General features: G+C 44.4%; 1 long non-coding RNA gene across 1 annotated transcript; it reads right to left on the minus strand.

The window, feature by feature from the left end:
* Nucleotides 1-994: 994 nt before the first annotated feature.
* LOC120979586 lies at nucleotides 995-27,679 on the minus strand. Its single transcript, XR_005774326.1, has 3 exons — nucleotides 27,631-27,679; nucleotides 20,061-20,066; nucleotides 995-1,621 (listed from the first exon to the last, which is right to left on the minus strand). It is a non-coding gene; the product is annotated as an uncharacterized LOC120979586 (long non-coding RNA).

Here is a 27,679-nt window from a genome sequence, read left to right on the forward strand (position 1 = left end):
GTGCTTGGTATTGCAGCTCAGGCCCACTCACCTGAATGGGACTGAGCTGCGTTCAGGCCATGTGACCAATGAACTTGACGTCACTGGCCTAGGAAGAGGCCATAGCGCTCACCAGAGGCTGCCGGGAGTCGGACCCATAACCAAGCAGACAGTGATGATCTATCCTGAGGATAGGCCATCAATATCAAAATCCCGGACAATCCCTTTTAACTCACTAGGTATACCTTTTGGATGACCAGCTAAAATAATACGTGTCTTGGGGTTAAGTTAAAGGCGTTTTCTGAGACTTTAATACTGGGTAGGTCATCAGTATCTGATCGGTGGGGGGCTGACACCAGGGACAGGTTCACTGGTCACGGGGCCAAGGCGCAACTCAGCCCCATTAAAGTGAATGGGCTGAGCTTCGATACCAAGCACGGCCACGAACTATGTACATGGCTGTGCCTGGTGAGCAGGGAGAAGGCTGGGGCGCTCGCAGAAGCACTGGTGCCTTTTCAAACAACTGATCATGGGGGTCCCACGTGTTGGACCCACACCGATCGAATACTGATGACCTATCCAGTATTAAAGTCTCGAAAAACCCCTTTAAAGCGTACTTTGCACCTATAGATTACAGAGTTTAACCACAGTGCCTAATGGTGTTCAGAAAGGTCAACTGGCAGATGTTCTACCCCTATTTTTTGCCTTGTGTAACAGTTTTGCAGCACTTTGATGGCGTTGGTTGTTTTTAATGCTGATGTTTATCTTTATTCTGCACTATTGTGATATAAAAACTAAACATAAATTAAAGGGGTTGTGCACCGGTGGGGAATAATGGAAACACCCCCCTTTGCAGGTCCCCCCTCCCCCCCCAAAAAAGTTACACGACCCCTTTTTAATTTATTTGTTTAGTTACTTCATCAATTGCGAACAGGTGCTTTAATGTGCAAAATACTTTAATTACTGATGGCAGTGTACAGCCGGAGCAATGTGGGAAGTAGACCTGCCTTCGTCAGTTTAGTGCCAATTTCCACCTCACAGTACCTATGGGGCATCGTGTATTGCTTCATTACGTGTATGCTTTTTAACTCTAATCTCGAACCTGTGACCTTCCAGCTGTCATAGCAAGGCTTTCCTTCTCCGAGGGCAAAGAATCAGTTAGCTTCTCTAGTCCTGTAGCTAGGTTCCCTGGCCAAAGCAAAGTGACTTGTCATTGGCCTCCATAGCACCCAGCAACAAGGACACAGGCGCCCACTACAGCCAGGTAGCTATACACCCATTGGGGAAAATATGAAGATAATTGTATTCCACCTTTCCAAGTACAGACCCTCCAATCCACAACAGCATAGTCAACAAGCCATTTCAGCGTATAGACTGCCATCAATGTTAGAGGATTGTTATTGAAGCAGTTTACTGTCCATCTAGCTACCATAACACCAGATGCGGAGGTACAGTTTAAAGGGTCACTGGGCTTTCTTAAGACTTTTAATCATAGTCATAGCGACATATCAAAGGTTTTGATTGTTGGGTGTCTGAGTGCTGAGACCCCAACGATCTCTATAACAAGGATAGAGGAGCACTTGCATAGCGCAGTCTCTCTCTTCGCAGCAGGAGAAGGAAGCATAATGGGCCCGTAGACCTTCTATAGAGTCCATCTCGCTTCAGTCTCCTGCAAGGCGCGCTATGTGAGTGCTTTCTTGTTCTATCGATCGGTGTGGGTGTCAGCGCTCAGACCCCACCGATCAAAACCTTTACCATTTCTAAACTATAAGTTTGACGAAAGCTCAACAAGTTTTAATCCCCCCTATACTTTCTAGTGCATCTTTTGTAAAATTAAAATCAGCTTGGATACTAACTTAATAGACCAGTGGTTTCCAACCTTTGCCTTTCCAGCCATTGCAAAACTACAACTCCCAGCATGCCTTGACTTGCTGACTATTTTTAAACCACTCCCCCCATGTCCAGCCCCAAAACTTTTTAGCAGGTGTCATCCAATACCCAGGGAATGGTGCACATGCAGAACTGAATGGGAGCGTGTGTCACAATATCATGTCACAACTTGTGTCAAATATTTTGGCCATTAGTAATGCTCGTTGGATACTTACTGATCCTTTATAATATGCAAACGTGGCATTCGGAGGCAAGAATAGTGAACATGTCTTACACTATAAACAGCTGCTCTGTACTTAGTATGTCTGGATTTAGCCATGAATAGCAGAAACCAAAAAACTGCAGTAAATTTTTGGTAATCTGGTGCCGTGAAATGAACAGAAAGCTCATTCATGCACTTTTCAGACCCAAAATCGGCCATTCCCATATGCCATAGTTCATTTTCCCCAGCACTCTTCTCCTCCACATTTTTGCAGTACTTTTTGGAAATTTTAGATTTTTTTTAAGTGTTTTTTCCCCCCCCTTTAATGTGGATGTCCCAGAATGAAAAACAAATCGCCTATCCATAGGGTAGGTGATAAGTGTTTGATCAGTGGGGGTTTGATGGATTGGACCCACCACCAATGACGAAAAAAGGGGGTCTTATGTCTCCCCTTTGAGTTTTAGCGGTGGTCGAGCATCGAGATGACCCAGTGCTCACCTACCTTTGGTCGTCTCAAAGAGTTTAAAACGAGTGACATTGTGCATGCTTGACCACCACTCCATTCAAACGGGGGGACGCGGGATCACTGTCCTCATGATCAGTGGGGGTCCCAGCAATTGGACCCCCCGACCGATCAGAGTCTTACCACTTATCTTATGGATTGGATAGCACTTTAAGGGGTTGTTGAACGTGCAAAAAACATTGACAGTCCTCCAGAAACAGCACTGCACCTGTCCATGGCTTATTTCCACTATTGCCATTGAGCCACAGTCACTTGAAAGCTGCAATACCCCACCCAACCTGTGGATTAGAGTGGCGCAGTTTCTGTTAGAGAACAGCTATGTTTTTCTAATTTCATAAACCCCTTTGTCAATCGGGTCCAGCGACTGGGACTACCTTTATAAAAGCCTGTTGTTGGGCCACCCGTCTGTTTTGTACAATGCTGTAGTAAAGGTGTTCATGTGGGTGAGTGTTCCCAAATACAAGGTACATATTCTCAATGTGTAAAACCTGTATTGTACAAAATGTAATGACAAAAAGTAGTTGTTTTTTTTGTAATATATATATATATATACACACACACACACACACACTCACACACACTAACTATATATATATCACACACAATATACACATACACACAGTGTGTATACAGTAATATATATACACACATTGGTGTGTGTGTATATGTGTATATATATATATATATATATATATATATATATAATATATTACACACCCATTACGTGTCATTATACAATGAAGCATGTTCATATTCATGTGTGGATGAGAACCCCTCCCCCATGCTATTTTACACGTACACTAATGTTTTACAGAAATATAGAATCTATTTGTTATAATGAATACTATGTGGACCAATATTATTATTATTGTTATTAAATATGTATATATAATTCATATATTATATGCTCATCCTACTGACGTACAGCTGTCCCCTGCTGGAATTCTAACCATAACCACTATGGGGGGAAAAAAATAGCAAAGTGTCTGCTCCCTGTGTCTTGCAAGGATTTAATCACATTGCACGAGTCCTGGGATAGACACATGCTTTTCTTTTAAATGACTCCTTTTGTGTTTTTTTTTTTATATATATATATTTTATTGCAGCTCGATGTTGTAATTATGGATATAAAATGTAAGTACTTAATAAAGTGTAAATTCCTCGAGGCTGTTTGATTATTGTGCTAAATAGAAGCAGGAAAACAGTCCCGGAACACATTTTACCCCCACGCAGCAAACATAGAAGTAAAATGAGACAAGTAACTGTAGTTGGTGGAGGAAGGATCACACTATGGGGTGTTCTTCAGGGGTCGGCCTAGGCCCCTTAGTTCCAGTGAAGTGAAATCTTAAGGGTCCATTCACACGTCAGCAAAATGGGTCTGCATCTGTTATACAATTTGGGGAACAGGTGCGGACCCATTCATTTACAATGTGGCCGGAATGTGCTGTCCGCATCTACATTTGTGGATCTGCACTTCCGTTCTGCAAAAAAATAGAACATGTCCTATTCTTGTCCACTATTGCGGACAAGAAAAGGCATTTTCTATGAGAGTGCCGGCTTTGTGCAGTCCGCAAAATGCTGAACGCACATTGCCGTTGTCCGTGTTTTGCGGATCCGCAAAACACATACGAACGTGTGAATGGACCCTAATTCTTCAGCTGACCAAGACATGTTGGACAATTGTAAAGTTATAATTTTGTGAGAACAGTTTGGGGAAGGCCCTTTTCTGTTGCACCAGTGCACAAAGGCATGGTTGGGTAGTTTCATGTAGAATAACTTTGCACAGAGCCCTGACCTCAACCCCATCCGATACCTTTGGGATGAACTGTAATGGAGATTGCGAGCCATGCCCTCTCATCCAACATCAGTGTCCCCTCTTCAGGGTGAAAGGCTAAACACATACTGGCTCATTTATCTCAAAATGTCTGATTTTATACAGAGGGACATACAGATTTTTTATTTTTCCAGATTCATGTGGACTCCATGGGAAAGAATAATCCCACACATGCTGTGTTATGGAGGTATGTATTCTCTTTGTGTCGATCCAGCTGGCCTTTCTTAAAAAAAAAAATATTGAGCCATTCTGTCACAAAGGGTTAACTGTTTCTCTAACTGTGAGACTGGTACTTTCACTTTGTGCCGATCATCTAACAAGCCTTATATCTAAACTACTAAGAGGTCATAAAAACACTTATTTAAGCTACACTCTTATCAGTAACATAAGTACTGAGCTATAATGAGTGTTTATAATGTCAGAGAGCAGAGATAAGGAGTCCGTCAGCTCCTGGTCTGATGGAAAAGAGAGAAAATCCAGAGGCTGCTACGAAAAAAGGGTTCCATAATATTAAAAAAGTCCTCACAAACAGGAGAACATCCCTCGGCGCAAGGAACCAGCCAGAGGATCCAGGTTGATGCAAGTTATTGATTATTTATTGAGTCAAGGGGCGGGGGGGGGGGGGTGATATTAGAATAATATCAATATAGAAAATGCTGTGGAGAGTCACATGATCACTGCCGAGATCATGTGACGTCTGGTTGTCTGAGTGCACATACTCATCCAGACGGATAAAATGTACCGTTGGATATGAGGACCTAGGAGGAGGAGTGCTGCGATCATGTGACCGCTAAGGCGGTCACGTGAGGGGCACGTTGCTAGGTATTCAGACACCGATGCCCGAGGCAATATCTCGGGTTGATCATAGAGAAATGTCAGAGGATGCTGTGGTTCTGGTTGTGACATGTGGTCCCTTAGATGGGAGAAACATGGATGGTCGTTATTAGTAAAAATGAATGAATGGCAATGAATAAAACAATGATTGGTCCTTACGATTTAGCCCAAGTGAAAGGGAGGGGAAGAAGGATCACAAATATGTGACTGGATAGTTACATAATTTGATGTGGTAAAAGTTATTACTAAGTAGGAAGGAGGGTGACAATCAAGGGATTAGTATAATATAAGACTGGAAAAAATGCTGCTGGTAGTAAAAATATGATGTATAAACCATGAATATGACAAAAAAATCTAGATATAAATATATATGTATACAAACACAGATGCATACACATACCCACATATACACATGAACTTTGTCCGCTGCACAAATTACTATATCGGTGTTATTTTTTAGCCGTTGGACCGCTGACTTCTCTCGGTTGGTGAGATTGTGGTTGGAGACCGGTTTTTGGTGAATGGTCCGGAAGTCCTCCATTACAAGATTATAGAATGTGTCAACAAAATTGCCCTTGTGATGGATGGGGTAAAAGCTGGAGGAGGTCTCAAATTTGTGGTCACATAATGGGGTGTTTCAGAAATTACCGAAATAGGGAGGATGGACTCTTTGGTGGAGTTTTCCAGAATGCTAAAATGTCTTTTAAGGGTAAGTTTCTTAATGAAATGATGTAAGTCCAAAAAAAAGGTTGAACCTATTTGTACCAGAGGTGAGGCAGAAGGAGAGGCCTTTAGATAATGCAGAGATTTCTTCCGAACTGAGTGTGTGTGTAGAAAGATTTCTTGGTTGGGAGATCTGCTCTGTATTAGGTTTTGCGTTTTATCGAACGTTATCACCCTATGGTGCGCCTCTTTCTTCTGTTTACTAACAGACGACGCCTGTACTACTAATCTCTTTTTCCGGTCAATCCAGATACTAAGGCAGCACATAAGGGGAACAACTGACCATCCGAAACTATTGATTACGTCAAAATCGGCTCGAACAGCGAGAATGCCTCATCACACAATGCGTACAAGCGCAGAACCTGCCTAATTCCGATACTCCATCAAAACCGGACACTGTAGGTATTGATGAGAAAACACTATCTTCACTATTTCACGAACTAGAGAAACATATGAACAGTGAAATACAGCACCAATTAGATGGCAAGATTCTTGAGATATACCAAACGAAAGGTTTGGTCCCTAGGGGCCTTCGTCTACGTCTCAAACACACCTTTGGAGACCACAGTGATTTTTGAAGGGACTGGGATGATTACCTCTTAGATTGTGCCAGGGGCCTCATGACTAGACCACCAAAAAGAAATCCCTGGCATCTGACCTAGGCCCCAAAATCACCGACTGTCATAATATTATCCTCGGCCACAAAGACCACCCCTCTTACTTAAAATTTGATCGCATCATCACCTCTCGAGTGATTGCACTCGGAAAAAGACACCCTCAACAAGAAAGCAGGGAAATTAGCCAGAGACAGGTCTGATTTCAGTACTGACAATATCAAGTTTTGGATGAAAAATCCTTCACCATATGAAAACAATATTGCCACGGACATAGCTTCAGGGTCCCCATCCCCTGTGTCCATTATGACACAACACCACAAGAATACACATCACAACCAGCGACCCAGAACCACTAGAGAAAAGAAGACCGTTACATTCAGTTTTTACGGCCTCCCAAACCCCTCACACATCTTACCACTCCGGATCATAGCTGCCAACCACTTACCACCATTACACCCATCATCCACCAGTCTCCTGCCACACCCAAGGCCATTTTTCATACCCAATCAGCTACCATCTAGTTTCCCAGTTCCTCCACCCACTGTTCTCCCAAGACTAAAAGTGCAAACTCATCTGGGACATCCACCCTTGAATTGTTCATCCCAGATGTTCTCTCGCACTGCGCTCCCCTCAACCTTCCACCCAGTGGCGTTGCTAGGGCTGGTGTCACCTGGTGCGCTAGTAAATTTTTGTTCCCCCCCCCCCCCCCCCTCCCCCAAAGCAATATTTTTTTAGTCATATATGGGGGTGCTACTGCCATAGAGGGGCATTTGTTAGCTCAGCAGACCCCCCCCCCCAGATCGCGAGGGGGGGGGGGCTGGGTGATAGCAGTCGGATCGCTTACCGGGCAGTGGCGGATCCAGAGCCTGGTCTCGGGAAGGGCACTTCCAGATTATTTTCTGTCCGCCGCCACAAAACAATGGTGGAACAGACTACACAGTGTAGAGCAATTCGGCGAGAGAAAAAGGAGAAGGGAGAGGCGCTCATAGGGTGGTGGGTAGCAGTTATGTGGTTGAAGTGTGCTCACCTTTTGGTGTTGTGCGGGTTGGAGCACAACGTCCGTGAAGGCAGGTACACGTGGAGAAAAAAGGGGGTGGTTTTGGATGGTCAGTGCTGCCATTACCCGTTCGGTCCCTTAGGGTGCAGTTGCCAAGGACTCCTAGGGACTGTGAAGGAAGAAGTTGCTGGTTTGTGTGGGGTATTTGTTTGGCGCACAAAAGACGACCTCAGTCAGCGGACTTTTGATGAAATAGCTGTTTTTATTGTTCAGTAGACAACGCGTTTCAGAGTTTATAACTCCTTTATCAAGTCTTATGGGGCGTCAGCAAAAAGACTGGCCAGATGGCTGGAGCGTCTGGTTTAGCTGGGAGCGCCGCAGTGTAGAGGTATACTGTATATTGTGTGGCACAGTGTATGCTATATGTGTATAACATAAACATATTTCACATGAAAACTTACAACTACTTGGCTTGGCCCAATTACTAGTATAAAATACCCCTATATAGTGCCCCCAGTAAATGCCCCCATAGTGCTCCTCTCCCCCCTTCCTCCTAGTGCCCCCCATAATGTACCAGTATAAAATGCCCCATATATAGTGCCTCAGTAGATGTCCTCAGTGTCCCCTATAATTTGCAAGTATAAAATACCCCTTCTTAGTGCCCCCCGTAGATGACCCCATAGTACTCCTCTCCCCCCTTCCCCATAGTACCCACCATAATGTGTCCCAGTATAAAATGCTACTGTACAGAGCCCCCCATATAAAATACCCCTTCTTTGTGGCCTCAGTAGATGCCCCTATAGTGCCCACCAATAATGTGCCAGAAAAAAGTGCCCCAATAATGTGCCAGTAATAAGTGTCCCCAATAATGTGCCAGAAATAAGTGTCCCCATAGATGCCCCCCAATCATGTGCCAGTAACAAGAGCCCCCCCCCCCAATCATGTGCCAGTAACAAGAGCCCCCCCCCCAATCATGTGCCAGTAACAAGAGCCCCCCCAATCATGTGCCAGTAACAAGAGCCCCCCAAATCATGTGCCAGTAACAAGAGCACCCCCAATCATGTGCCAGTAAAAAGAGCTCCCCCAATCATTTGCCAGTAACAAGAGCCCCCCCAATCATGTGCCAGTAACAAAATCCCCTTCAATCATGTGCCTGTAACAAGAGCCCCCCCATCATGTGCCTGTAACAAGAGCCCCCCATCATGTGCCTGTAACAAGAGCCCCCCCATCATGTGCCTGTAACAAGAGCCCCCCCATCATGTGCCAGTAACAAGAGCCCCCCCCATCATGTGCCTGTAACAAGAGCCCCCCCATCATGTGCCAGTAACAAGATCCCCCCCCATCATGTGCCAGTAACAAGATCCCCCCCCCCCCATTATGTACCAGTAACAAGAGCCCCCCTCATGTGCCAGTACAACTTTAAAGTATTGTACATATAAAAAAAAAGCCTATGTGGAATTGGACTCACTCATTACCCTTCATGATGGTTCTCCCCCACCCATTGTATCCGATCATCTTCCCAATATGGACAATGATATGGTTCCTTTAGACCTATCTAACTCTACCCTGTGTCCAAACCAGGGCCCAACATCTTTTTTTATCCTTACCCCCTCTGCTCAACCCCATCGCAGCATATCCCATACTCAAAAGCCCCAATACAGTCACAATCACCAATTATTTTCACCCGCTAAGTACTAGACTGGGCAAAAGAAAAAATGCAGGGGGGGATGCAGAGGGGGCCATAGCAAAATGCAAAACCTAATACACAGCAGATCTCCTAACCAAGAAATCAAAATTTTCAATCTTTCTACATACACACTCAGTTCAAAAGAAATATCTGTATTATCTAAAGGCCTCTCCTTCTGCCTCACCTCTGGTACAAATGGGTTCGAACTTTTTTTGGTCTTACCCTTAAGACATTTTAGCATTCTGGAAAACTCCACCAAAGAGCCCACCCTCCCTATTTCGGTAGCTGCCTCTACTTCTGAAACACCCCATTATGTGGCCACAAATTTGAGACCTACCTCCAGCTTTTACCCCATCCATCACAAGGGCAAGTCTATAATATTGTAATGGAGGACTTTCGGACCATTCACCAAAAACCGGTCTCCAACCACAATAATCTCGCCAACCGAGAGAAGTCAACGGTCCAACGGCTAAACAATAACACTGATATAGTCATTCGTGCAGCGGACAAAGGAGGTGGAATAGTCATCCAGAATAGAGGAGAATACATCAGAGAGGCACTTCGCATTCTATTCTACACCGGGTACTATTTACACAAAACTCAGCAACAGAGCATTATTTAGCCTTCAAATCTCTTATCAGTTCACCATCCCACATACTCAGCAAAAAAGAACAGGAGTACATTCTAGTCATAGACCCTGTTGCAGCCACCTTTTACCGTCTACCCAAAATTCACAAGAAAAGCACTAAAACACCAGGCCGCCCCATCATTTCGGGGAGATCATCTCTCACATGCAATCTATCCCATTATGTTGATGTTCTCTTACAAAAATACGTTGTAGACTTACCCTCCTATCTTAGAGACTCCTCTGCCCTTATTAAGGCCCTACAAGATAACAGATGGAGAGACTCCTACCATTGGTTAACCTTGGATGTCACGGCCTTATATTCCAATATTCAGCACGATCTAAGCATCCAATGTACGGATGTAGTAGAGTTAACACACATGCTTTATAAGACGTGTTATCTAAACTAAATGCGTTAAGCAAATACTTTCAATTGCTTTTCAATGAGTTAAGAAATTTGAGTTAAGAGTTTGTGTGTTAACCCTGCTACATCTGTATCAAACTATTTCTGGACAATGACCTGCTACTACCAGAAGAACAGAGAACATTCATTGTAGATTGCATCAGATACATCACCTCAATTGACAACTTCATTTACCACCTGAATGCTACCACTTGGGGTATCACTTTATCGGGGACACATGACCCTACAAAAATTCTGGACTTGGAATTAAGCACCAGTACAGATAAAATAGTGACCCGCACTTTCTTTAAGAAAGTTGACTGTAATAGTTATTTAGACTACTACAGTTCCCACCTTAAAAAGTGGAAGACAAACATCCCTTTTAGTCAATTCAGACGGTTGAGACGTCATTTCTCTAGAGATGAGGATTTCACCATTCAGAGTGAAGCCATTCGCAAAAGATTCCTCCAAAAAGGATACCCGCCCAAAATATACGGGGCCAACAGCGGACGAACAGGGGATTCATTAATGAGGCGACTCGGTTATACTAGGCGGAGACTTGTATTTTCCCTGGGAGTGGTTATCTTCTCCCTGGCTGTGAGCACATCCAATCAGAGCGTCCTGCTCTTAGCCATGGAGAATCGCGAGAACTTGAGCGTGTAGACATCCTTGAGCTCATTCTCCCTGGCTAAGAGCGGGGCGCTCTGATTGGATGCGCTCACAGCCAGGGAGAAGATAACCACTCCCAGGGAAAATACAAGTCTCCGCCTAGTATAACCGAGTCGCCTTATTATAACATAAGGCGCCAAAATATACGGGGCAAACAGCGGACAAACGGGGGGTTCTTTAGAAAAAGTGCCATGGCATCAGTGGGGGCCGCCCTATATGTAGGATAATAATTAGATTAGAGCTAGCCTGGTGAAAGGTCCTCTTTAAATAAGGCTTTTGAAATTAATCTGTAAACTGTGGTCTCTATTCCTGAACATTGTGTCATTATCTCTCATTTTTGCTTATCCATTATATTTACTTATTTTAATATGGTTATTTATCATTTTTTAATCATTTTATTAATCATTTATATTTATATTACATTATATATATTTTATATTACCATCTGCAATTTTCCCAGCCTTGCCCATTATTAAGTTCATGTGTATATGTAGGTATGTGTATGCATCTGTGTTTGTATACATATGTATATACTGTATATTTATATCTATATTTTTTGTCATATTCATGGTTTATACATCATTTTTTTACTACCAGCAGCATTTTTTCCAGTCTTATATTATACTAATCCCTTGATTGTCACCCTCCTTCCTACTTAGTAATAACTTATATCACATCAAATTATGTAACTATCCAATCACATATTTGTGATCCTTCTTCCCCTCCCTTTCACTTGGGCTAAATCGTAAGGACCAATCATTGTTTTATTCATTGCCATTCATTCATTTTTACTAATAACGACCATCCATGTTTCTCCCATCTAAGGGACCACATGTCACAACCAGAACCACAGCGTCCTCTGACATTTCTCTATGATCAACCCGAGATACTGCCTCAGGCATCGGTGTCTGAATACCTAGCAACGTGCCCCTCACGTGACCGCCTTAGCGGTCACATGATCGCAGCACTCCGCTCCCTGGCATCTCCTCCTCCTAGGTCCTCATATCTGACGGTACATTTTATCCGTCTGGATGAGTATGTGCACTCAGACAACCAGACGTCACATGATCTTCTCTGCAGTCACATGATCTCGGCAGTGATCATGTGACTCTCCACAGCATTTTCTATATTGATATTATTCTAATATGCTTTAATAATTTCTGTGGTTAACCACTTGTACCACCAATGTCTATTTGGATTTTATCTACCCGCATGTCTGTTTTATCATGGGGGAATGTCCTTGGGGGAATGTCCTTTACCCCCCTGGACCCCCCTTGACCTTTGACCCCTTCTTTTTGGCAGTTTTTTTTTCATGTGTTACTATGTGTATATATATATATATCTGTTTCAATTACCAATAGGTTATATGCAGTTTTTACCTGATGAAAGGGAGATAACTCCCCGAAACGCGTTGTTTTATTCTGCACAATAAATCATCAATAACCTGGATCCTCTGTCTGGTTCCTTGCGCCGAGGGATGTTCTCCTGTTTGTGAGCACTTCCGAATCTTCTTGGAGAATCAGGCATCCCTGTTAAGAAGAACGACATCCGTGGCAGCGTGGCTGCATACCACCTTTCCTGGGATCCACCCTACACTATTGAGACAAGCTTCTTCTAGAGTTGTGCATAAGGTTTGCAAAACCCCTCAATGTGGGCCTCCCATTTTGGAGCACAATACTTACCTTTATAGAACGTTATCGCCCTATGGCGCGCCTCTTTCTTCTGTTTACTAACAGGCGACGCCTGTACTACTAATCTCTTTTAAAAAGACCAATTGAAAAAATGACTTTTAGCTCAAAATGAGTACAATGCAATCATTTAAAAAAATTTCCCCCAAAGGTGTAGATAGCCTTTAAGGGCAATGCTTCTTGGGAAAATAATAGCTCTGCTTCCAGAAGGAAAAATTGTCACTAGTGCCACCTATAGGTAACTTCCATGTAAATCAGTGATAATTACCTATAGGTGGCATGTAGAAATCCAACACTTCTTTCCTCTACCGTATCTTGCTGAGGGACAGTCGAGATGGCCCCCATACACATTAGATGGCCAGCAACTCCGGCCAAAATTGGCAGGTTCAGACCACAGCCATTTAATATGCGCTTGCGTTTACAGTCAAACTCTTCCTGTCCGATATGATAGGGAATACATTTTAATAAACTGCACTGGACTTACAGCCATGATCTGGTTTTGGTTTAGCGTACCTTAAAATGGTTGTCTCCTGATGGACACCCTTTTCCATAGACCTTATTACAGTGTTTGTACATCACAGAGGGGGTCCCTACTCCCTAGCTCAGGACCCTCCACCATGAACCAGAGTTGTGAGCAAACAGTGGTAGATATTTGGATGGCCACATGTAATACTTCATTTCCCCCTGTAGTGGCCGCTGCAGACTATAAGAGAAGCTGATGGAAACACCCTGCAACAAAGCCGGTGTTGGTGTCTTTTTCTTAATCTTTTCTGTTTGATGTAAAGTACATGACAATAAAAAAAAAAAAGCTAGAACCAGCCCTGTACATCACATGGGTTCAGAGATCTCCACATTCACTGCTGCAATTGCTCTGCTAGATTATCTTCAGCCTGGCAACTCAGTGGGTGTGTCCTTTCTGCTGCAGCTCTCTCCCTGTAACTGCCACAACTTCTAACAGAACATATGGCTGGTGGCAGTTGAAGATTTAAAGTGTAACTGTCATATTTTTATTTTTTATTTGCTAGTTTATTAGAGCTAGGCATGTATTCCTGAGTTAGGCTACTTTCACACTTGCGTTCGGGGTTCCGCTTGTGAGCTCCGTTTGAAGGCTCTCACAAGCGGCCCCGAACGGATCCATACGGCCCCAATGCATTCTGAGTGGATGCGGATCTGCTCAGAATGCATCAGTTTGGCACCGTTTGACCTCCGTTCCGCTCAGCAGGCGGACACCCGAACGCAGCTTGCAGCGTTTTCGTGTCCGCCTGGCCGTGCGGAGCCAAACGGATCCGTCCAGACTTACAATGCAAGTCAATGGGGACGGATCCGTTTGACGTTGACACAATATGGTGCAATTGCAAACGGATCCGTCCCCCATTGACTTTCAATGTAAAGTCAGGAGTCCCCTATTAATATACCATCAGAGTTTTCTCCAATCCAATGGTATATTTTAACTTGAAGCGTCCCCATCACCATGGGAACGCCTCTATGTTAGAATATACCATTGGATTTGAGTTAGATCGTGAAACTCAGATCCAACAGTATATTCTAACAAAGAGGCGTTCCCATGGTGATGGGGACCTTTAAGTTAGAATATACTAAAAGAACTGTGTACATGACTGCCCCCTGCTGGGGGTCAGACCCCCTCCCCCCCCTGTATTTAACTCATTGGTGGTCAGTGCGGCCCCCCTCCCTCCCTCCCTCCCCTGTATTTAACTCATTGGTGGCCAGTGCGGCCCCCCCCTCCCTCCCCTGTTTTTAACTCATTGGTGGGCAGTGCGGCCGGCCCCCCCTCCCGCCCCCTGTTTTTAATTCATTGGTGGCCAGTGCGGCCGGCCCCCCTTTCCCCTCTAATTAAAATGACCGACCCCCCATCATTGGTGGCAGCGGAGAGTTCCGATCGGAGTCCCAGTTTAATCGCTGGGACTCTGATCGGTAACCATGGCAACCAGGACGCTACTGCATTTCTGGCTGCCATGGTTACTTAGCAATTTTAGAAGCATTATACTTACCTGCGATGTCTGTGACCGGCCCGGCGCTCCTCCTACTGGTAAGTGAAAGGTCTGTGCGGCGCATTGCCTATAGCACAGACCTTTCACTTACCAGTGGGAGGAGCACCCAGCCGGTCACAGACATCGCAGGTAAGTATAATGCTTCTAAAATTGCTAAGTAACCATGGCAGCCAGGAATGCAGTAGCGTCCTGGTTGCCATGGTTACCGATCGGAGTCCCAGCGATTAAACTGGGACTCCGATCGGAACTCTCCGCTGCCACCAATGATGGGGGGTCGGTCATTTTAATTAGAGGGGAAAGGGGGGCCGGCCGCACTGGCCACCAATGAGTTAAAAACGGGGGGGGGGGACCGGCCGCACTGGCCACCAATGAGTTAAAAACAGGGGAGGGAGGGGGGCCCGCACTGGCCACCAATGAGTTAAAAACAGGGGGGGAGGGGGGCCAGCCGCACTGGCCACCAATGAGTTAAAAACAGGGGAGGGAGGGGGGCCCGCACTGGCCACCAATGAGTTAAAAACAGGGGGGGAGGGGGGGCCAGCCGCACTGGCCACCAATGAGTTAAAAACAGGGGGGAGGGAGGGGGGGCCGGCCGCACTGGCCACCAATGAGTTAAAAACAGGGGGGGGAGGGGGGGCCGGCTGCACTGGCCACCAATGAGTTAAAAACAGGAGAGGGAGGGGGGCCCGCACTGGCCACCAATGAGTTAAAAACAGGGGGGGGAGGGGGGGCCAGTCGCACTGGCCACCAATGAGTTAAAAACGGGGGAGGGAGGGCCGGCCGCACTGGCCACCAATGAGTTAAAAACAGGGGAGGGAGGGGGGGCCGGCCGCACTGGCCACCAATGAGTTAAAAACAGGGGGGGGGGAGGGGGGGCCGGCCGCACTGGCCACCAATGAGTTAAATATAAGGGGGGGGGGTGTCTGCCCCCTGCTGCCTGGCAGCACCTGCCAGGCAGCAGGGGGCAGTCATGTACACAGTTCTTTTAGTATATTCTAACTTGAAGCGTCCACATCACCATGGGAACGCCTCTGTGTTAGAATATACTGTCGGATCTGAGTTTTCACGAAGTGAAAAATCAGATCTGGTTATGCAGTTGGATCCGTTCTGAACGGATGCAAGCGTTTGCATTATAGGAGCGGATCCGTCTGTACAGACACCAGACGGATCCGCTCCTAACGCAAGTGTGAAAGTAGCCTAAGTCTGTCAATTGTCAAAAGATCTGTAATTACCTTATAATAACAGCTTTCATTAATGTCCTCTGTCCCTTTCCACTGGTCTCTTAAAAGACAGTTGGCTATGGCTTGTCTGTCTCTGGCTAAGAAGACAGGAAGACGGAGGGGCGGTCCTCCACACTGCATGCCTGCATTAGGCTTCAGAGTGAGGAGGCGTGTCTCTCAGTAATCCAATCTGATTGGCTGGCAGGGAGCTGCTGGCTACAGCATGTGTGTATGGGGAGTGAGGGAAAGCAGTTTTGGCCTCAGAGAACTGGCAGAGGAGCCATCTTGAGAAGGTCCTCATCAGGGGCGTTGCTAGATTAAAACATTCGGGGCCTGGGCCCCTGATGTTTTGTCCCAGGCCCCGAATGTCCTGCCTGCCTGCTAGATACAACTGTATTGCCATCCACAAGACGGCAATACAATTGAATCTAATGCAGTGGAAGAGCTGAAGGACCTGTGGTGACATCACAGGTCATGTGACCAGTAAAACAGTCAGTGGTTGAAAAGGACCTGCGATGATGTCACCATCATGTGACCAGTGCAGGAGAGGCCGGCAGTGAAGAGGGGAAGAAGCTGAGGTGATGTCTGCTACATCAGGAGAGGTAAGTGAAGGGAGAGGCAGAGCAATGCTGGGAGTTGTAGTATTTAACTGGGACTGTATGTTAGGGCTGAAGGGAGGGATGTTATTTACATGGAACTGTGTGTTGGAGGTGGCTGGGGAGGAGTCGTGTTATTTACATGGGATTGTATGTTGATAGTGGCTCTAGGAGGGAGTGGTGTTATTTACATAGGACTGTATGTTGGAGGGGGCTGGGGCAGGGTGTTGTTATTTACATGGGACTGTATGTTGAAGGCGGCTGTGGTAGGGGATTATGTTATTTACATGGGACTGTATGTTGGAGAGAGCTGGTGCAGGGGGGTGTTATTTACATGGGACTGTATGTTGGAGGTGGCTGGGGAGGAGTCGTGTTATTTACATGGGATTGTATGTTGATAGTGGCTGTAGGAGGGAGTGGTGTTATTTACATAGGACTGTATGTTGGAGGGGGCTGGGGCAGGGTGTTGTTATTTACATGGGACTGTATGTTGAAGGCAGCTGTGGTAGGGGATTATGTTATTTACATGGGACTGTATGTTGGAGAGAGCTGGTGCAGGGGGGTGTTATTTACATGGGACTGTATGTTGGAGGCGGCTGTGGGAGGGAGTGATGTTATTTACATGGGACTGTATGTCGGAGGGGGCTGGGAGTGGCAGTGATGTTATTTACCTGGGACTGTATGTTGATGGCGGCTGTGGGAGGGAGTGATGTTATCTACATGGGACTGAATGTTCAGGGGGTGATGTTATTTACATGGGACTGAATGTTCAGGGGGTGATGTTTACATGGGAATGCATGTTGGAGGCGTCTGGGGAGGGGGTGATCTTTACTTGGGACTGTATGTTGAAGGCGGCTGGGGAGGAGGTGATGTTATTTACTTGGGACTGTATATTGGAGGGGACTGGAGAGATGGTGTGATGTTATTTACATGGGACTGTATGGCGGAGCGAGGGAAATAGTGTTATTTACATGGGACTGTATGTTGGAGGGGGTGAAGAGAGGTGAGTGATGTTATTTACATAGGACTGTATTTTGGAGGGGCAGGAGAGATGGTGTGATGTTATTTACAAGGGACTGTATGGTAGAGGCGGGAATATAACAACAGGGAGCACTGCAATCCAGGGGACATTATAAGCGTTCTTATTACTACTGGGGGCTCTATAGGAGGGATATGCCTTATTTCTACTAAGAGCACTATGGGGGGCCTTATTACTACTGAGGGGTCTGTAGAGAGCTTTATTACCATTGGGGGAACAAAAGGGGCCCTTTTTCTACTGGGGGCTCTGTAAGGGTATTATAAATACTGGAGGGCTCTTCTACTAATGAGGGCACTCTTGGGGAGCATTATTACGGTTGGGGGCACTGTAGGGGGCAGTATTACTATGGGGGCACTCATTTTCCTCCAGGATATTATCTGGGGGTATTGGGGGGCGCAGCGAGCAGCAGGATAACACTGTGGGGACTCCAGGTTGGGGGATGATGATAGAAATGTGAAGAAGCTAAGATGTCTGTGTGTCACACTCTGCAGAGACGAGGCGGCTTAGAGAAGTTGTACGGACCAAATGGAGAAGATGATGACAGAGAAGATCTACATCCGAGGAGACGTCACCTGGAGCCACTGGATGTGAGAGGTATGTGCTGCTGTAAATGCGGTGTGTGAGGGGAGGGGGGACGACTTAGAGAACTGGGCCATATTCATTGGGGCTTGGGCCCTGTATCTTTTCAGACCCTAGCAACGCCCCTGGTCCTAATATTGTAAATGTTTAAACAACCGTAACTAAGGGAAAAACTGAAGGAAAACAGTGGTAAGTGAAGAAACTAAAGATTGCTTTGTGCATAATGCTGCTGCAGCAGTAACATGTGCTAAAATTCATTTTTTTGATGAAAACATGACGGTTACACTTTAAACTGAGCATGTTCGACCAGCTCAGTGAGATGGACTGAAAATAAGGAAAATAATAAACAGCAGGTGGCGCTATACATATTTTATTGACTAGTTTAGTGGCTATACTAAATTTTTAATTATATGCAATTATAAAAGTATTCAGATCCAGGTGCCGGTTTGAAAAATGTAGAATATGTTTCATGACACAACCCCTTTAATTCTCAGTTGATGTGAAGAGGTTAAATGTGAGAGGTCTTGCAAAATGTACTATGTTATACTGAAAAGAACTATTAATCTCTCAAGGAGATCTACTACGCATTTCGACCTTGTACTAAAATTTCCAAGGGCTTTTGACACATAGCACTAGAGTTTTGGGTTGGGTTCATAATTGTGCAATCAGTGATGACATGGAATTTTCTGGGTCATTGGAAGGAACGCTCTATACCTTCTGAGTGGAGATACTGGATAATCAAAAGTGATGGGACCCGCCCCTATCCATATGCAATAAGTGTCACAGATGGGAATAGCCCTCTTACATCTAAAATATCAGTAATGCGCCATTTTAATAAATATGGCACACGTCACCTGTGGGGCCTTCATATGCCAGGATCGAAATTTTTGATAAATCAGCCGTTTTACTCTTCTGAAGAGCGGTCCGAGCAACGCACAAAAAACAAGGCTCTCTTTTGATCTTCTTCTTAGCTTTACCCTGTGCTATTTGTCCTGCATATTCTGGAAATTCAAATATTTGGTTTAAATTTACATTATTTTTTTTTACTCTTTTTCCAACAGAACCTGTCATCTCTCAATTGCTTTTGCAAACACAACCTGAATTTTCCTAACATCCACCTGTTTTTCAGGCCACATTGTGATGGTTTTATGTCCTGCACCCTACGTTCCAGGATGTTGATGCGCTAACAATGTCCTTTACTCTTCTGAAACCTTACAGCTGCTGAGAAACTACAACCTCCAGCAGATTGATGCCCCGGCTGCTGCTGGTTGCGGGAAGGGGGTGGTAGTTGCAAAAAAATAAATAAAAAATTACTGCAGATTGTAACAAAAGAAGGTGAAAATTGGTGCAGATTGCAACAAAAGAAAATGAAAACTGCTGCAGATTGCAACAAAAAAAAAAAAGCGCTGCAGATTGCAAAAAAAAATGAAAACTGCTGCAGATTGCAACAAAATAAAATGAAAAGCGCTGCAGATTGCAACAAAATAAAATGAAAAAGACTGCAGATTGCAGTCGAGTTATCTTCCTGACACAATGCCAACGCCTATAAACTAGGACACTGCAGCTCATAAAGCCATGTAACCTTCAAAAACATAGGACGTAAGGATTGCTTGTAACCAGAAAGGGCCTCATCCTTTTATTTGTTCCCACACTCATTATAGAAATGGCTCCATACATTATTTTCTAAGCTCTCTCCTGTCTTTGAACTGAGCGCTATTAGAGGGGATGTGATGAAAGCACTGCTACTACCTGCTCCTGGAAAAATGAATGTCAATTTTATATCTCTTTCTCAATGAAAGTGGTGCTCTGCGTCACCGGCAGTGATTGTACATGGTTCCATAAGTCTACACAAGGAGACCATGCTGTCATTGTGATTGTTGCTCGTGGAAATCCAATTATGGGAAATAATCCCTTAATGTATACCTTGCTTTAAATCAGTGCTCTGCAACCGGTGGCTTTCGGAACTCTAAAGCGATCGTTGGGCCGACAGCTATCTCTCCCGACTCCCTCGCAGTTTCCCCATACTCAGCTGAACATGTATGTGTATTCTATGGGGAGAGTGGAGAAAACCATTGCCAGGCACTTGAGCCGGCGGCTTATCTCCCGGGAGAACAAAAGGATCGGAGGAAAATATTAATTTCGCCTGATCCTTGTCTCCCCTGACATCGTCTGCCGGGGTAGAGTTGAGAGCTCCCAACACACATTAGTATGTCAGCCAAACCCAACGTTCTCAGCAGGTTTGGCCAACAAAAGACTAATGTGTATGGCTTAATCGTTGGCTGTCCAAGCATACTGTTAGGGTCCATTCACACGTCTGCAATTTCATTCCGCATTTTGCGGAACGGGATTGCGGACCCATTCATTTCTATGCGGACCCATTCATTTCTATGGGGCAGCACGATGTGCTGCCCGGATCTGCAATTCCGTTCCTAAAAAAAAATAGAACATGTCTTATTCCTGTCCGCAATTGCGGACAAGAATAGGTATATTCTAAGTGCCGGCAATGTGCGGTCCGCAAAATGCGGAACGCACATTGCCGCTGTCCGTGTTTTGCAGATGTGTGAAGGGACTCTTAGTTGTAGTTTTTCAATAGCTAGAGAGCTGCAGGTCCACTTTGGGCATTCTCACAACCATTCTTAGGGTGCATACACACGTTGCGTATCTTCCGCACAAATTTTTTCGAGGAAAATCCACAACATAAGGGCTCATGCACACGAACGTATTTTCTTTCCGTGTCTGTCCCGTTTTTTTGGCGGACCGTATACAGAACCATTCTTTTTCAATGGGTCCGCAAAAAGAAATGGAAGTGTGCATTTCGTTTCCGTATGTCTGTTCCGCCAAAAAATAGAACATGTCCTATTATTATGGAAGTGAATGAGGCTGAGCTGCAATACCAAGCACATCCACTATACGATGGACAGCGCTGTGCTTGCTTTGCTGCTGGGATCTATCTGCGCTCACCAGAGCTGGGGTGAGAGCGGCGGCTCCCTGAAACAGTTGATCGGCAGGGTGTCGGGACTCGGACCCCCGCCGAAGCGATCATGAGGACCTATCCTGAGGATTGGTCATCATCCATTTCTGGATAACCCCTTTAAGGAGTCTCCCATTGCAGAGAACTCCAGTGATCAGCTATAATCTTTATGGTAATCTGGCACACTGCAGGAGAAATGAAGGATTACAGAGTCTTGTTTGCACCATTTATTGAAACAGCTGGCCACCCCCTATCCCTTTAAGAGTCCAGTGCATGCATGGGATAGGCATAAGGCCATCCTTCATATAAGATAGGGCCAGGGGCTATCCATAGTATTCAGTATATTGGGCAGACTAGATGGGCCAAATGGTTCTTATCTGCCGACACATTCTATGTTTCTATGAGAAGCCATGGTTGATGGATCTGATGCTTGCCCTTCTTTTCCTTGTTTTGCCTCCTGGGACTTTGAGTTTAGAAGAGCAAACTGCTGACTTTGTGAAAAATACTGTAATGTTAGTTTGGAATAGACAGTCTAGTTTATGCCTGCAGCTAAAATCTATTTTCTCTTTTTTCTATGGCCAAATGTAGTTAAATTCACATTTTCATTCCGAGATAGAGGTTGTTACAAGACCTTATCCTTGATTGCAAGCAGCGAGAGCCGTCCTGATTCTTACATGTCATTTCTAGACCCAACATTTTATGCTGATTGATGCCTTGCTCTATATTCATAGCAGTCAGAGATTTTCTTTCTTATCATAATCATATACATAAGTGATACAATTCTGTCTGCCTCCATCCACCACTAGGGGGAGCTCACTGTTTCAAAATTGAATGAAATAAAATGCAATAAAAAAGCAGCCAGTACCTGGTAGGTTTCTAAGCTCCCTCTAGTGGCGGCTGCAGGAAGCTAGAATTGTTTAATATACCCCTTTAAAGATATGTTATTAGGGCAAGGGTCAGCAATCGTCGGCACTCCAGCTGTGGTGAAGCTATGACTCCCAGCATGCACACTTGCTTGGCTGTCCCAAAGAAGTGAATGGAGCATGCTGGGCCTGGGAGTAGTAGTTTTGCAACAGCTAGAGTGCCAGAGGTTGCTGATCCCTGTGTTAGGATATGAATCAGCACAAATAGCTGGATGTATTGAGATCTCAAAAATGGTGCTCAAAGATCCATATTAAGTATGTGTCCATGGAAATAGCCTTTGATCAGGAATGCTGAACCTGCAGCCCTCCAGCTGTTGCAAAACTACAACTCCCATCATGGTCTGCTGTAGGCTGGAGGTCCTCAGTTGGGCATCCCTGCCTTAGATCATTAAAATGTAAAACAAGTATAATTTGCACTATTGATGGATAAAATGCAGAATATTTTAATTTATGAACAATATGTCTGGAAAATATATTATAGTAATTGTTAAAGGGGTTGTCTCACTTCAGTAAGTTGCATTTATCATGTAAAGAAAGTTAATATAAACCACTTACTAATGTATTGGTATTATCCATTTTGTTTCCTTTGCTGGCTGGATTCATTTTTCCATCACAATATATACTGCTAGTTTCCATGGTTACAGACCACCCTGCAATCCATCAGTGGTGGTCGTGCTTGCACACTATAGGAAAAAGCATCAGCCTCTCTGGTGGCCGGCACAATGGGAGCGGACATAGGCTGGTGCCTTTTCCTAAATTGTGCAAGCACGACCACCACCGATGGATTGCAGGGTGTTCTGTAACCATGGAAACGAGCAGTGTATAATGTGATGGAAAAATGAATCCAGCCAACAAAGGAAGCAATATGGATAATAACAATACATTAGTAAGTGCCTGGTATTATTAACTTTCTCTACATGATAAATGCCACTTACTGAAGTGAGACAACCCCTTTAATGTAACTGTTGCGACTGCCACATTTTACATGATGTTCCTTGAAGTCTTTGCATAGATCTGTTAATAGTCTAAACTGTTTTTGGACCATGGAACAAAATCAGAATGAGCTGCAAACCTAAGTCCAGAGAGAACACACAGGGGCAGATTTATTATTAGCTCAGGTCAGAATAATGGAGTGAAAAAGTCCCAAAAAAGTCCCAAACGCTAAAACTGCGCACAAATTTGCGACTTTTTTCTGCTCTGCACTATGCTCGCCAGTTTTCTGAAAGTGGGCGTGTTTTCTTATGTAAATGAATCTCTAGACAGATTTACTATTGGGACTATTTAAAAAAGTCGCAAAAAAGTCGCAAAAAAGTCCCAATTTCACTCCAGTGAGGACCATGCTTATCTTATGAGACTTTTTAATAGAACATGCGACTTTTTCATAAAAACGTGCAACTTTTTCGTAAAGATGTGCGACTTTTGTAAAGCTGCTTACTGACGGATAAACTGCTACCGTCAAACCACATTTATTACAGTCTTAAAGGGCCGATCATAAATCTGACTTGGCTAAAACTGACTTTAGCCATATGTGAAAGTGGAGTGAGCTGTCAGAGCAGTGATAAATCTGGCCCATAGAGTCTAGAGGGTCCACAGTGCACTGCTATTAGTGAGGATTTTACCCCTGCACAGTGTGGAGATCTGGAGTGTGAGAGAAGCAGACACAATAGATAGAGCCATGCTGTAATGTGAATGATGACTGTGCACGTTCATTAAGAAGGGGAGATATCATTTCCTTCACTCTACCTTTACAAGTCCTGACAGCAGGGGGCTTGCAGCTTTTTTTTATTTATTTATTTCTAAATTACAATAATTATATTTTCCATTGCATCGTTACTTTGGACAGGACACACCTAAGGATCCTTTACTGCAAAACCCAAAAGGTAAATGCGAGATTTGATGCAGGAATATTACTGCATTACTGCTGTGCCCAAAGACTATGTACACCTTTGGTATTATTGCAATGTACTCATTTTGAGCTAAAAATATATATTTTAATTGGTCTTTATTAAAAATATGGCGTCCTTTTTTCTGTACAAGCTGAGATGCTCTTGTAGCACCCTTTGGATTTTCTGTCTTTTCCGTCAGACCAGGAGCAGACGGACTCCTTATCTCTGCTCTCTAACCTCCGAAACACTCATTATAGTTCAGTTCTTATCTGACTGATAAGAATGTGGGTTACATAAGTGTTTATGACCTCTCAGTAGTTTAGAGATAAGGTTTTTTTAGTTAAAAGGCGCAAAGTGAAAGTACCAGTCACCAGTGGCGTACTAAGGGGGGGGGGGGGGGGGGGGCATGGGGGCGGTCCGCCCCGGGTGCCGGCTCTCAGATGCCAGAAGCAATGAGTGCTGGTGCGCTGGGAGCTGCGGTCCTGTCCCTCACCACTCTGCTCTCCGCGCTCCTCCCCTCCTTAAGGATGGCGGCACACAGAATGGTGAAGCAGGAAGACTTCTCTCTGCTCCACCATTCAGCCTGCAGACACAGATCACTCTGCCGTCCTGTGTGGGCAAAGCCTTCACCCGAAACTCGTCATAAGCTCCGCCCACACAGTGCTGCAGAGTGATCTGTGCCTGCAGGGGAGAGAGGTATGTGAGCTTCAGGAACGGGACAAGGTGAGTAGTTAGTGTTTTTTTTTTAATACAGAGGGCGGGGTCACAGAGGACTTTATTACTATGGAGGGGTCACAGAGGACTTTATTACGATGGAGGGGTCACAGAGGACTTTATTACGATGGAGGGGTCACAGAGGACTTTATTACTATGGAGGGGGCACAGACAGAGGACTTTATTACTATGGAGGGGGCACTGAGGACTTTATTACTATGGAGGGGTCACAGTAGTTATTATTACTGTGAAGGGGGCACAATGGGGATTTCTACTATGGAGGGGGCACAGAGGTAATTACTAGCACAGTGGGCATTACTACTATTAAGGGGGCACAATGTGCATTATTACTGCGAAGGGACACAATGGGCATTATTACTATGAAGTGGGCACAGTGGGCATTATTACTATAAAGGGGGCAGAATGGGGGATTATTACTATGAAGGGGGCACAATGGGGATTATTACTGTGAATGGGGCACAAAGAGGGCATTACAACTGTGAAAGGGGCACCGAGAGGGCATAACTACTGTGAGAGGGCACAATGTGAGCATAACTACTATGAGAGGGCACAATGTGGGCATAACTACTGTGAGGGGGCACACATCTGTAAAAAACTACTGTGAAGGAGGGGGTACAATTTTTTTTTAAGTATTGGGGTGGGGGTCACACAGCTAGAAAAACTGTTAACCCTTTGTGACAGAACCTTAATATTTTTAATAAAGGCTAATTGAAAAAAAGATTTTTTGCCAAAAATGAGTAAATGCAATCATAAAAAAATTGCCTCCGAAGGTGTACACAGCCTCTAACTATACCCTTGACCTTCAGTCAGACAGCTGTAATGCAGGTCCATGTGCAGCTCCAGCTTATAATCAATGTGGGATCTGACTGAGGGGAGGGGATGTTTCCAATTAAAATGTATACATTTGTGTTAATTTGTTTCAAACAAACTTTTCATCAAGTTGGGTTTAAAGGGATTCTCTGGAGTCTGATTCAAGGGAATAGAACTGAGCTGTAATACCAGGCACAGCCACCACTAAAAGAAGCTGTGCCTGGTAATCAATGAAGAGGTCAGTCAGTAAATCGTAAACTAGATATACAGGCTGATAGGGTTAATCCTCCTGACAAAATCGATACTTGCCTTGTGAAAATCAGTTGAGGTGTTCCTGAGAAAAATGACTTTTATTCTTAATGTAAATGAGGACTTCAGTAAACCAAGGGGCGGGGCCTAGACCAACAGTGCACCACAGCTCCTCTGCTTTCCAGTTCTGGCCCCGCCCCTCTGTGCACTGAATCCCTTATAATGAAAAGTGTTTTTTCTCAGGAATGGCACAACCAATTTTCACAAGACAGGTATTGTTTTAATCAGCTGGATCAACCCTACCAGGAAGTAGGCTTGGTTTAAAAGGATGTATCCTGATGACGGGTGTTCCTTAAAGGAAATTTGTCACCAAAAATTTTATCTGTCAGTTAAAATCAGATAGTAAGAAATCTCCTTTTTTTCTAATCTGTTTTTACTTTCTCATTGTAGATTTTTTTTTATTTGATTTCCTGAACATTATTATGGGGCGGCCATCTTGCCTGAGCTGTTCTTAACAGCACTTACAAAGCATTAAAAAATTGCTTTATGGCAGTCTCATGAGCCATAGACATCATGGTCAGGAGGGGACACTTTGGACTTCTAGGCATGCTCTGTGACAAGAGATGATTGTACAAGGACAGAATAGAAAAGCTCTGACAATCACCTATTGTGAATGGAGGATCCTGTCTTATCTATACACATAGGTGATATCATTACAGGCAGGATTAGAATGACAGATAAGCAGATAACTGCAGTAAAGTCATCTGTACAGACCAAGAAGTGGCGCCTATTATTAGACATAGTGGCCAGTGCGAAAACTGCAGGGTTTTTGGTTTTAGTTTGAATATAAAAAGTGACATGGAAAATTAAAAATAATCAAATTTAAAAAAAAAATATGTTAAACATAAAAAAGTGATTTAAACAGCAGGTCATTTTCTGATGACACATTCCCTTTAAGATCATGTGAAATATTTTTTTCAGTCAGCTATGGCCAACAATATGTTATACAGTATCTCAGACTATGATATCTAGGGGGTGATCATATCTTACAAGGTAGATGACACCAGCACTGGTCATACAGGGGGAGATGCTGCTCTGCAAATCTCAGAGCGTTCTTCCCTTTACATCAGTTTACAGATGAGGTCGGCTTCATTCAGCTTGGGACAAACAGGAAATTGGTGTCACACTCTCCTCTGTAATTGTGTAAAGGGTCGGAGAATCACATGAACAGATCACATTCGCCGGCAGAATGTCATGAATAATGACATGCAAAAGACTTCTAGGATTCTGCTGATGTCACCCATTTTATAGTTCCCTAAAATTAACTTTTTTTGTGCAGAATTTTTTAAATCAAAATTCAAAAAAAATAAAACATTCCCCAATGTACACAACTTCTGTGTTGGATAAAGTGGAACAGGTGCTTCATAAATGTGTTGCTAAGTCACAACCAGGAATTACACCAGACAACCAACATAACTACATTGATAAAGCTCTCTATACAGTCCTCTGTTTGTGACCTCCCTCAGTGTATCATAAAACTGTTTGCCTAAAGCCACCACTAGGGGGAGCTCAGTGCATTGGAATGTATACAGTTACAATTGACTGCAATGAAACATGTACAAATCTCTTTGCACTGAGCTCCCCTTAGTGGCGGCTGCGTGAAAATGTGTTTTCATGTTGAGAATGGACAAAGCAGTTCTCTATCGCAGTGTTTCCCAACCAATGTGCCTCCAGCTGTTGCAAAACTACAACTCCCAGCATGCCCGGACAGCCTTTGGCTGTGCAGGCATGCTGGGAGTTGTAGTTTTGCAATAGCTGGAGGCACACTGGTTGGGAAACACTGCTCTATCGGAATGCCCCAGGCCCCACAGCAGTCATATGGTTTGCCTCCATGTAAGGTACACTACTGCCAAACAGCATATGGATCCATTGAAAGGATATACACCAGGCATGCTCAACCTGCGGCCCTCCAGCTGTTGTAAAACTACAACTCC

Source organism: Bufo bufo, chromosome 9 (assembly GCF_905171765.1).
Source record: "Bufo bufo chromosome 9, aBufBuf1.1, whole genome shotgun sequence".
Taxonomy (NCBI): domain Eukaryota; kingdom Metazoa; phylum Chordata; class Amphibia; order Anura; family Bufonidae; genus Bufo; species Bufo bufo.